Genomic DNA, 13,061 nt, shown 5'->3' with positions numbered 1-13,061 from the left:
ATAGATAGATATGTATATATGTATTTAATTTTTTAGTTCTGTCCACTGAGAAAGCTCAGAAGGAATGACACTCCAGGAGCAATAAGCACATCTGCACCCAGAACATAGTTTCTAAATTCCATTTGCTACTGAAAGGAACCAGGGCTCCTTGGAGAACTGGCTGATTCCAGAATTAGAGCTGGGAAAGAATAAGGTGAACCTCATATGATGCCTCATATTAAGCTACTAGGTTAGAAAGTGCTCAAAGAATGGTAGGACATGTCCAAATGATAAAAAGTCATATTGAAAGTTCTCCTACCAGCCAAGTCTGGGACAATTAAACATAAAAATAAAAAATGATAGTAATGTATTATAACCCATGGGATAAAATAAAAATATGTAAACATATAAATAAATAAGAGAGTAAGTAAATAGATGTGGGAAAAGGGAACGTGAGTTTTTACAATAGGATGTCAGCTAATAAATGTAGAAGGAATGATGGGATTAGAAAATCACTATTTGGCAACCATCATAGTAATAATTGAATCACTAATGGACAATAAAGCTAGTGGGTGAAATTTGGATGAAAAACAGGATATTTACATAGTCACAAAGTATGTTCTTACATGATATTTGTTAATTACAAAGAGAAAAGTAATAAATTTATAGTGGTAAAGTATGAACAGGAAATCTTGGTGAGAGGTATACAGGAATTTTTGTGCTATTTTTACAACTTTTCTTTAAGTTTGAAATTATATAAAAATTACAAATTAAAAAGAAATGGTAATTAAGGTACTTCCAAGGAGTATGCTAAGTTACAGTTAGACAAACGCTGTCATCAGTGTATATAGCAAGTTGATTCTGCCTGCCTCCTTAGCAGAGCAGCTTATGGAAAACCATCATTTGGGGAGAAGGGAGTGGTGGGAGGTCAAAATCCTTATTAGATATTTCCTTGAACAACATTTTTTAAAAATAATTTTTAAAATATTTTTTTGAAGTAGCCTCTAACCTACACACAATATAGGGCTCAAATTTACAGCACTGAGATCAAGAGTTGCATGCTCTACTGACTGAGCCAGGCAGGCGCCCCTAAAAATATTTTGTCTTTGAAAAGATGTAAATCTGTTGGAAGAGTTTTTTTTTTTAAAGATTTTATTTATTTATTCATGAGAGATACAGAGAGAGGCAGAGACATAGGCAGAGGGGGAAATAGGCTCCCGCCAGAGAACTCAATCCCAGGACTCTGAGACCATGCCCTGAAACAAAAGCCAATGCTCAACCACTGAGCCACTCATGCGTTCCTATTGGAAGAGTTTTTGATAGCAATTTTTAAAACTCCCTGTTATGTACAAGGGACAAATTCTGTTTCTAATTGTTAAAAGAAGAATTGGATGAAGATTTCAACCCCAGGAGACCTAAAAATCAAAGAAATCAAACAATAAAGAAATAGAATCACTTCTGTTCTCCTCCCAGAGAGTAAATTTAAATAGAAATTAATGATTATTATGGCAGTTATAAAGTCTTAATGTGACTGGTGCATAGACATGCTCCAAAACGTTTTTTTTTTCCTATTATGTAGAAATAAGTATAAGATCGTTGAAAAGAACTGTCCTGGGGAGAGAGGACCCCAAGGGCCTGAGGAGCCAACCGCACCTCCAAGTGGTTTGAACTTTGAACTTCTTATAGTCCTGATGAACAATTTCACTTTCCTCAGGTTTATGACACTTGGAACTTCAACAGTTGGAGGTTTATGCACTTTGGGACTAGTCAACACCGTGCAGAGTTCAAAGTACTAAGAGACATGAGATCAAAATGGCTTCCAGAAAAAAGACAGAGACAAGCAAATTAAAGCAGAATTTAGAGGAATTGTTGGATAGACTAATGTAGCAATTACAAGATTTGAGGAATGCGTAGAGGACCTTGATACAGATGAAGAAACCAAAAGGAAAGCTCTGGAGCAACTAAGTGAATTTAATGATTTGCTGAAGAAAATCCTGCCTGGAAATGACTTTGGTAGATGAGTTAGGTTGAATGCAACTGGATATCCAGGCAACTATCAGCCAGGTCTTTCAAACCCCTTAGGTCATCAGATGCTTTGCAAGGAAACAACCAGGTCAGCTTCACATAAGTTTAGCAGAGATGGACAGAGATCTCACAGTGGGAAACCTGGAAAGGCCTCTACATTCAACAGAAAAGGGAGATGCTGACAGTTCTCAGGACACTTGGAGAGAAGCTGACTGCAGATGAGGAGGGCTTCTTGTCAGCAAATGCAGGTGCTCTACTCAGCCAGTTTGAGAAAGTCTCTATAGACCTTGGCTCTGGAAACAAGGTTCTTGCATTGGTTAGCTCTGAGGCTGAAAAAAAAGTGACATGGTGTGGAAACTTGGCATGCGGAGCATATTCTTCCTGCAAATGGCCGTTTGTCTCCTAGAGATTTTTGAATCATTGCAAAGAAATCAAGAAATTCTTGAAATGCATCGATAACCTAAGAAAACGTGAGAGCAAAATATACTTGTGGTTTCTGGTTATACCCTTCATCATTATGCTTTGTGTAGGGCTACCTGCTTGAGTGATCCTAGATTGTTGGGATGAGGGATACATTTGGACCTTATTTGTTATGTTTTGTGTGTTTCAGAGAAAACAGAAGGAGCACAATTTCTCCACCTATTTTTATTAAGCCTCCTTGTTTTTTGTTTTTTGTTTTAAGCCTCCTTGTTTTTAAGGGCTGACAGTAAATGAAAAGATGTAAACTAAAACATAATAAATTAAATTAAAAAATAAAGGACCTGTCCTGGTAATGAGATGATAATACTACTTCTGTGATTATTTGCCAGGTACTATTCTTCTTTTTAAAAAATATTTTTTTAAAGTAATCTTCTCACCCAAAGTGGGGTTTTGAACTCACAACCCCGAGATCAAGAGTCACATACTTTACCAACTAAGCCAGCCAGGCACCCCTGCAAGGTTCTATTCTAAATATTGTTCATATATATATATATATATATATATATATATATATATTAGAGAATTTTATTTATTCATGAAAGACACACACACACACACACAGAGAGAGAGAGAGACAGAGACATAGGCAGAGGGAGAAGCAGGCTCCATGCTTGATCCCGAGTCTCCAGGATCAGTCCTGAGCCGAAGGCAGTGCTAAACCGCTGGGCCACCCTGGCTGCCCTTGTTCATATATTAATCCATTTAATCTCACTGCAACACTGAGTACTAAACACTATTTGACTCAGTTTACAATTGAGAAAATTGGCTTATTTAGGGTCTTTTGTGGTTCCATACAAATTTTAGGATTGTTTGTTCTAGTTCTGTGAAGAATTCTGTTAGTATTTTGATAGGGATTATATTAAATCAATAGATTGCTTTGGGTAGTATAGACATTTGAATATTTATTCTTCCACTCCAATCCAATGAGCTCATCCAGTGAGCATGGAATATCTTTCCATTTCTCTGTGTCATCTCCAGTTTTTTTCACCAATGTTTTATAGTTTTCAGAGTGTAAGTCTTTTACCTTTTGGTTAAGTTTATTCCTAGGGGGATCCCTGGGTGGCGCGGTGGTTTGGCGCCTGCCTTTGGCCCAGGGCGTGATCCTGGAGACCCGGGATCGAGTCCCACGTCGGGATCCCAGTGCATGGAGCCTGCTTCTCCCTCTGCCTGTGTCTCTGCCTCTCTCTCTCTCTTTCTCTGTGTGTGTGTGACTATCATAAATAAAAATTTAAATTAAATTAAAGTTTATTCCTAGGTATCTTGTTATTTTGGGTGCAAATGTAAATAGGATTGTTTTCTTAATTTCTCTTTCTGCTGCTTCATTATTAGTCTATAGTAATGCAACAGATTTCTATACATTTACTTTATATTCTGTGACTTTACTGAATTCATTTATTAGTTCTGGTATCTTTTTGGTGGAGTCTTTCAGGTTTTCTATGTATAGTATCATGTCATCTACAAATAATGAAAATTTTACTTCTTTCTTACCAGTATCAATGCCTTTTATTTATATTTATTACGTGACTGCTGTGGGTAGGACTTCTAGTACACTGTTGAATAATAGTGGTGAGAGTGGACATCCTTGTCTTGTTCCTGATCTTAGAGGGAAAGGTCTCGGTTTTTCCCCATTGAGTGTGATATTTACTGTGGGTTTTTCACACATGGCCTTTATTAGAGATGTAGAATATTTAAAAATTTTAAGGGCAATACAGTGATAACATTTGTTAGAAATTATGTGAACTTTTGGGGCACTTGGGTGGCACACTTGATTGGATGTCCAATTCTTGGTTTCAGCTCAGGTCATGATCCATTGGTTGTGAGATTGAGCCCCATGTCAGACTCCACGCTCAGCTCGGAGTCTGCTTAATACTCTCTATCCCTCTTCCTCTGCACCACCCTGCCCCCACCACAAAAGACCCTAAATAAGCCAAAGCAATTTTGAAAAAGCAAAGCTAGAGGTATTACAATTCCAGATCATATTACAATTATGATATGTCCAATTCAAATCATATTACAAAGCTGTAGTAATCGGGGGCAGCCTGGGTGGGACTCGATCCCGGGTCTCCAGGATCACACCCCAGGCTGCAGGCGGTGCCAAACCGCTGCACCACTGGGGCAGCCCTCTTTTAAGAAAATTTATTATTGAAAATTTGAATATTCTAAACCAGTATACAAGGGGCTTGTTTGTTTTACAAAAAATATTATTTGAGACTCCCTAGTGCATTTTTTTTTAAGGGAGGGAGAGGAAGAAGGGCAGAGAGGGAGGGAGAGAGAATCTTAAGCCAACAAGTGGCTTGATCTCAAGACCCTGAGATCATGACCTGAGCCAAAACAAAGACTCCGACACTTAACCGACTGAGCCACCCAGGAATCCTGAGATTGCCTGATGCGTGTAAAGTATGATGTGGTTCCCTAAACTTAAGACTATTCCTAACTTTTGTGAACACATTATGATAGAAAATACCTTTTTTACATCTCATTTTGCATTTTGTTTTTAGGAAGATAGGAAGCAAAACATTCATCTTCTGTGTACAAAGGGAAAGTGAGGCACAGAGTGAAGTGAGTTGAGCATCACATAGTAAGAAATTAGAAGGCATCATCTAATCACCTGGGTTATAAAAAATCATGCAAGGGATGCCTGGGTGGCTCAGGGGTTGAGCATCTGCCTTTGGCTTGGGTTGTGATCCCGGGGTCCTGGGATCATGTCCCTTGTCTTATGTCTCTGCTTCTCTTTGCTTATGTCTCTGCTTCTCCCTGTGTGTCTCTCATGAATAAATAAATAAAATCTTTTTAAAAATCACGTAAAAAAATCATACGTGGCATGTTAGGTTCTAAACATGATAGTTCTTTTCACAATAAGGCAATGATATACAACAATCAATAAAATTAAAAACATCCATTTTCCCAATGATTTTGTATTAAACTTAATTTCTATGGTTTTTGCTCAAGAATTTAGCTCTTGATTCTACTGACTGTGCTGATGTAGTCAAAATAATGCCAGAATATGGTATCCCGTGAGTGATGTGACTGACATAATCTTAATGACAGCCGGAGGAGATGCTCACTGCTAGTTTACTCCTATGGCCCTGATAAAGGATTCACTTTGATTAGTGTGACGTCAGTATGTATCAATAGCATGAAGAACTGGGCAGCCCCGGTGGCCCAGCGATTTAGTACCACCTTCAGCCCAGGGTGTGATCCTGGAGACCAGGGATGGAGTCCCATATTGGGCTCCCTGCATGGAGTCTGCTTCTACCTCTGCCTGTCTCTCTCTCTCTCTCTGTCGTGAATGAATAAATAAAATCTTAAAAAAGAAAAATAGCATGAAGAACCAAGAAAGTTTCACTTCACTTTGCCATCATCATTTTGATGGCAGATTGACCCAACAAACCTGGGGTTCCCAGATCATTGAGTAGAACAACTCCGAAGCATCTTTGCAAAGTTGTTCTGCAGTCCAGACAGAAATCTTCCTTGGGGGCCTCTGTTGTTTGAATTATGGGGAAATTACAGAGCATTGCCTTCCATAGCCAGTTAGCTGTATGTTGCCCTTTTCTTTTCACTGTTCAGGCTGAATACCTGAGATTCCTTAAGATAGAAATGAAGGCATTTCCCTGGGTCCTGGGAAAAGCAGGGAAATCTAAAATAATCCCGATGGAGAAGTGATCTTTTATAGATTCGAATGCTAGATCTATTGTTGTTTAGGTGTCCTGAACAATTGTCTTCAGGACTGTGAGCCAGAGTTCCCTATCCAAATTTTCATTTAAATGTCATGATGAATTGGTTGCAAAAAGAGGATGGGGAGGAATGTGAAAGAGTTTGTATAACAAAGAACCATAAATCATCTCTGGTGCAGTGGGCCCCCTACCATTCAGCCTGTGGGCTTCTTGTCAGAGGAGCCGCAGGGAGAAAGAGGAGAGGGTTAGGGTCTTCCAGCTGCAGGGCTGCAGCATCCCCCAAACCAGGAAAGCCACTTACCCCTGCCCAAATCCTTCTTGAGGTTATTCATTTATTCATTTAGGAACTGAATGAGAGGAACAGGGAAATCTCTATCTAGTGAGTGTGGACTATAGTGCAAGGCAGCATGCTAGATGCTACTGGGATGGGAGGTGGAAGGAAGGGGAGAAGGAGGACAGTGATGAATAAACTATGGTCCCTGCCATAGTATTTATTAGACGTGTTTATGGCAAGGACTCTATCCACCCCATCAGCATAAACATCGGTACATAATGCAAGTGTGCCTTGCATTGTGAAACAGGTGGATTTTTTTAAAGATTTTATTTATTTTTTCATGAGAGACAGAGAGAGAGAGAGAGAGAGAGAGAGATGCAGAGACACAGGCAGAGGGAGAAGCAGGCTCCACGCAGGGAGCCTGATGTGGGACTTAATCCCGAGTCTCCAGGATCACGCCCCGGCCGAAGGTGGCACTAAACCGCTAGGCCACTGGGGCTGCCCAACAGGTGGATTTCTGAGCCTTACTGGCATTAAAGTGAATTTCCATCCAGCAATTCTCCTCTATGTTCTCCATAAAGCTGTACATGTTGCTCTTGGTTGGAATTAGTTTCCTCCTTCCTTACATTCCTGTTGTCCTCTCTTTGTGTACATACCATATCTTCGTCATCAGGCCTTTTTGAGACAACCATCCTAGAGCAGAAAGTAGAAAGAGCCTGGGCCTGGAGCCAAACAGGCCCAAAATAGAATCCCAGCTTGGCTACTCATTAGCCATGTGCAATCTGGATTAGTTTCTCAATCTCTCTAAGCCTCAATTTCTTCCTCTGTAAAATGGGAATAAAAATAGTTCCTGTGTTTAGATCTTTGTGATGAAATGAGATGCGGTATGTCAGTATTTTAAAAAGTGCCTAGAAAATAATAAGAAGCATTCAGCAGTCATTAGTCATTACCATTAGATGCTTACTATTACTATTAGGTCATTATTATTTGGTGAGGAAACCAAAGCTCATAAAGCTTAAATAACTTAGGTATGTTACAACTGGGAGGAAGTATGGCACTGTATTTAAGGACTCTGGGGTCACATTCCTTCCCTGCCATTTACGATTTATACAACCTTGAACAAAAAATTTTCATTTCTCTTAGGCTTCATTTCTTTCTTCTTCTTTGTACAATGAAGATCGTGGCTTATAACACCTGCCTCACTGCTTATATTAATGAGGATTGAAGGAGATGATAGATGTGAAGTGATTGGCATACAAGGTGCACTCAGAAAATTGGAAGCCACTATTTTTACCAAAAGTCACTCAGTAGATAAATGGCAGGACCTGGATTTAAATGCAATGGGTCTGACTCCCCAAAACTTAGCCTTTTGTAATAAAGTCACTACTAGCTCCTTTGCTCTCTGAGCTAGAATTCTAAAAAATTAGCAGATGCAACTAACATTTAGAAGACTTTTCTCAAGTGCAATAAAATTCATTCATTTTCCCCTTTTGATGACTGCTTTACCTTGTTTCACAAATAGGTATTCACACACCCATAATCTTGAACTAGCCTTTCCATTCTCTCTCTCTCTCTTTTCAAAGATTATTTATTTATTTATTCATGAGACACACAGAGAGAAAGACAGGCAGAGACATAGGTAGAGGGAGAAGCAGGCTCCATGCAGGGAGCCCGACGTGGGACTCGATCCCGGGTCTCCAGGATCACTCCCTCGGTTGAAAGCAGCACTAAATTGCTGAGCCACCTGGGCTGCCCTCTCTCTCTCTCTCTCTCTCTCTCTCTCTCTCTCTTTAGATATTTTTATTTTATTTATTCATGAGAGACACGGGGAGTAAGAGTCAGAGACATAGACAAAGGGAGAAGCAGGCTCCTTGCAGGGAGCCCGATGTGGGACTCGATCCGAGGACCTGAGATCATGTCCTGAGCTGAAGGCAGATGCTCAATCACTGAGCCACCCAGGCATCCCTAGCCTTTTCTCTCTTAATCAACTATATATATGTATGTGTGTGTATATATATATACACACACAGAAATTATATACATATAAATATATAGTTTCCCCCCCAACATCACAGAGGAATAGCCAACATCTCATAGAATAGTACTGCTGACTTCCCAACACAGAAATCTTCAAAACACTTGCCTTTTAAAGAAATCATCATCCCAGGGAAAGCATTACAGGGACTCTCTTGCAGTAAGGAATAGGATTAAAACTCGAGTTTGTGGAATGAAATCCAAGTGAAAAGGAAAAGCAAGAGCTTGCCTTCTTCCTCCCAGCAAGCTCTGCCTTGGAATACTGCCCCTCTCCACTCCCAGGAGGGGAGAGAGCCCCCAGCCTAGGGTCAAGGAGTGGTGACCAGGTTAGCAACAAGGGCAACAGAGGGAGGAGACAAAAGAACAGCAAGTGGAAGCGGCTGGCTGAATGCCTGAGCATGTTTCTTTGCTGAAAGAGAATGGCCTGACACTAGCTCAAACTGAGAGAGAGGAGGGTGGAGGGGAAGAGGACAGCTAATGGATGGGGTGGCCCAGCAGGGGTCAGAGGTCATGAGGGCAGTCAGTGAACTAATTGGCCACTCTGTGTGCATATTCACTTTCTGCTTCTAGCCTTACAGCTGGGCCTTGAGAGAAAGCCCTGGGGTTGATGCTGGCTTTATTTTTGCTCAAAGATTTGAAGCCAACCGGAGAAAAGCAACTAAAACTGAAAAGTGAGACCAGGACTCTATTTTCTTCAGGATCAGTTGACTAGGAATAGCCTTCTGCAAAGGAAAATGCTAGATTTCACTTTATTTGATCACTCTTCATTCATTCATGTATCCCTCTCCATATGTTAACTAGATACCCTAGGACACATTTCAGATGGGAAAGGATTATAGACACCTATAGCTTGGAACACATATTATCAGAGGGAGGCCCAGGCTTTAGACATCATCTGATACAGCTCTCTTGCTTTACACTTAAGGAAATGGGGAGAGCAGTTTGCTCAAACTCAGAGAGGTAGCAGAAGGGGGAGCAAAGCCCCAGCCTTCTCACTCTGTTCAACGATTTTTCTATTACACTCTTCTCAGAAACACATTAATTTTGAAAACTTGTACAGACTGGTATGGCTAACAGCTCAGCCTCTGGCCAGACAGCCTGGGCTGGAATGCTGGCAACCAGCTCTGGAACTTTAAGATAGTTACCTCACCTTTCAAAGCGTCAATCTGCTCATCTGTAGAAAAATAGGGTTGTTATGTGAATTAAATGAGGCAAATGCATGTAAAGTGAGCATGTGCTTCAATAAATGTTAACTATTACTTATTACTACTGCTACGACTTTGGAGCCTGGGATAGACTGGACTTGCAATGACAAGCATGTAGCACAATGCACACTAACCCTGTCTTCCCCTGTTGTCTCTGTGGGCAACCCATTTTGTCCCACGTGAAAATCCTCATTTCCCCTCCATTAAGAGACCTCAAGAGGATCAGAGGGAAAATGGGGAGTCCTGTCTGAACTTTCTGCAGACAGAGCTGTCCCAGTTTAAAACAAGCTGACTTGCGGTGAGTCAATACATGCAAAGGGCTGAGAACAGTGCCAGGCACATGGATAGCACTCACTTAAGTTTGCTAGTTGTTGTCACTAGCATTGTTACCTGGGAGGAGGGAGCTCTTTGTCATCCAAGAGGTTCAAGCCTAAGACTGGCTTTACTCTGGTCAGGAACATTGTCAGGAAGGGAAAGGAGGGTTGGCCAAGATGAGGTCTGAGCTTTGTGAGGCTTTTTTTTGGTAGCTTTTTTGCCTACCTCTTCCCAGAGTTCTGAAGCAGATCATCACTCTGGCACCATTACACAGTTACAGGTGGATTCTGGAACAGGTAAAAAGATGAAAATACAGAAGAGACATAGACCATCTATAAACATGGGCTCTCCAGCCCCACCTGGGACTTTACATTAGTCATAGAGTGGAGACCATGAGCTTCAACCCAAAATATAATTTTGAAGATCCCTTTTGTCACTTGTTTTTCCCATTTCATTCATTCATTCATTCATTCATCATTGGAGTATAATTTACAGATAATAAAATGACAGATCTTAAGTGGTTCAGTTCAGTGAGTTTTGATAATTACATACACTCATATAACTTCCACCCAAAGCAAAGTATAGAGAACAGTTCTATCTTCCTAGAAAGTTCCCTTTGTCCTTTCCGGTCTAACCCTTAATCCTTCTCTTCTCTCTAGGCATTTCTGACACCCTAGATTTGTTTTGCCTATTATTGGATTCCACACATTTTTTGTATCTGGCTCCTTTTTTTTCATTCTTTTTTTAAAAGATTTTATTTATTTATTCATGAGAGACACAGAGACACACAGAGAGAGAGAGACAGAGGCAGAGACATAGGCAGAGGGAGAAGCAGGCTTCTTCTGGGGAGCCTGATGTGGGACTTAATCCCAGGACCCCCAGATCATGACCTGAGCTGAAGGCAGACGCTCAACCACTGAGCCACCTAGGTGCCCCTCTGGCTCCTTTTCTTAAGCCTATTTCTGATATTCATTCACATTGTTCATGTATTAGTTGTTCATTCCTTTTTATTGAATAATACTCCATTATATGAGTATACCACAACTTATCTATTTTCCTGGGATGGACATTAATTTATTTCCAGTTTTTGGCTGCTATGATTATTCTTACATATTTTCTTGAGCCTCTTGCATTTATATTTTAATTATGAAATATATACAGAACAGTTCAGAGGATATTCTAGATATTCATGTTTATTGCTTGTATTTAATAAAAGTTAACATTTTGCCATATCAGTTCTTTTTTGAAGAAAGTTTATAGATTTAGTTGAAACTCCCTTTTGTATCCCTCCCCACTCCTATTGTCCTCTCATGCTTCAGCAGAGTCTACTTTTCTGAAGTTGGTTTGAACTCATTCTGTGGTTTTATGTATTTAAGAATATGTATGTATGGAGCAGCCCCGATGGCGCAGCGGTTTAGCGCTGCCTGCAGCCGGGGGTGTGATCCTGGAGACCCGGGATCGAGTCCCATGTCGGGGGGCCTGCTTCTCCCTCTGCCTCTTGTCTCTCTGTGTCTCTATGAATAAATAAATCAATAAAAAAAGAATATGTATGGATGGATCTGTTTTCATCTAATATGGTGGACACTTGGTGGGCCTTTTCCATCCAGAAGGCCATGTCTTCTGGGACATTTTTCTTGGATTATTTATCTGAGAATTTCTTCTCTTCTGTTTTCTCTGCTCTCTCTGGAACTCCTGTAATTCAGATGTTGGATCTCCTCCATTGGTCTTACTTTATTTTTTCTCCTATTTTTCTCCTCCTTGTCTTTTATTCAAATTTCTGGGAATTTTCTCAAATTTTTTTCCCAGTCTATTTATTAAGTTTTCCATTGATGTTATCATATATATTTTAAATTTCTTTTTAAAATTTGAATTCCTGGCGTCCTCCCTGCTGGCCCGCGCTGGGCTCTGGGCCCGTCGGACCAAAGAAGTAAAAACACTGCGTGAAGGGGGAGCACGTGTTTGGAGGGAAATGGGAACGTACACAATGGTAAAAGAGTAAGATTATACTTAACAAAAAACTTCAGCTACTCCTGTGCAGAGAAGGAGATTCTTAAGTTCAGCCATACTTGGGATTTGTCAGTTTCAGGAATAAAAAGTACAAAAGAAGACTGGTTAAGAGGTACAACTGAGGAGAAAAGGATGCCAGAAGCCAAACAAGAAATAGATAATAATGTTTTGGCTAATTCAAGACTCTCGAAGAGAAGCTTCGGTGCAGATGGATTTGAGACACTACAAAATCCAGTAAAAGATTCAAAGGCAATGTTTCGAACCTACAAAAAGATGTATATGGAAAAGAGAAGCAGAAGCCTTGACAGCAGTCCTTTAAAATAATTTTGAGGCTAATTTTTTTGATGGTTCTATAATTGACACCAGAAAATTTCTGCCGTTTCTGTTCAGAATATATTGCTGGAAATGCTTGGGATTGCCATGATAAAATCTCAAGAGAGTTTAGTTACCACTTAGTTATGTAAATCATTGAAGTTATTTAATAGGGCTTGGGTATCTTACCTGTGCATACCAGATATAAGAAATAGACGGTATTTGTCAGGGAAACCATAAGGTATTGAATTTTGACATTATTGAACAATATTTACCAGTTTATTTTGAAATGCTAACTATCCATCCTGAGGGAGGGCTGTTCTCAGTTAAGTACTTGCTTATTTTAGCAGGGACTGTAAATATGTTTATTTCTAAAGCTTATTAGCAAAACTTATTTTTTAAAAACCCTCACTGTGAATGTCAAAGTATATTCTTAAGTATACCTAATTGTATAATTGCTAGTTGTAGACTAATTGTAAACTTTGTCAGAAGTCTTGTTTTGTACTTGTTAAGCTGGACATAATTTTTGGATAATGTTTAGACATTACTTTTCATACTTGAAATAAACATTTATTTTAAAAATATATATAAATAAAAAAATAAAATAAAATTTGAATTCCTAACTTTTTTTATTCCTTGAATGTTCCTTTAAAATTTTTTAAAAATATATTTTATTTATTTATTTGACAGAGAGAGAGCTAGCATGAGCAGGGGGAGGGGCAGAGGGAGAGGAAGAAGCAGGCTCCCTGCTGAGCA

The 13,061-nt window shown here is 39.8% G+C and overlaps 1 pseudogene; it reads left to right on the top strand.

The window, feature by feature from the left end:
• Positions 1-1,678: 1,678 nt before the first annotated feature.
• Positions 1,679-2,410, top strand: LOC144285443 (protein LZIC pseudogene; annotated as a pseudogene).
• Positions 2,411-13,061: the final 10,651 nt, after the last annotated feature.

The sequence above is a fragment of the Canis aureus genome, chromosome 16, assembly GCF_053574225.1.
Source record: "Canis aureus isolate CA01 chromosome 16, VMU_Caureus_v.1.0, whole genome shotgun sequence".
Lineage (NCBI taxonomy): Eukaryota > Metazoa > Chordata > Mammalia > Carnivora > Canidae > Canis > Canis aureus.
Note: the sequence above shows the minus strand (reverse complement) of the source record. Positions and strands in the feature narration are given on the sequence as shown.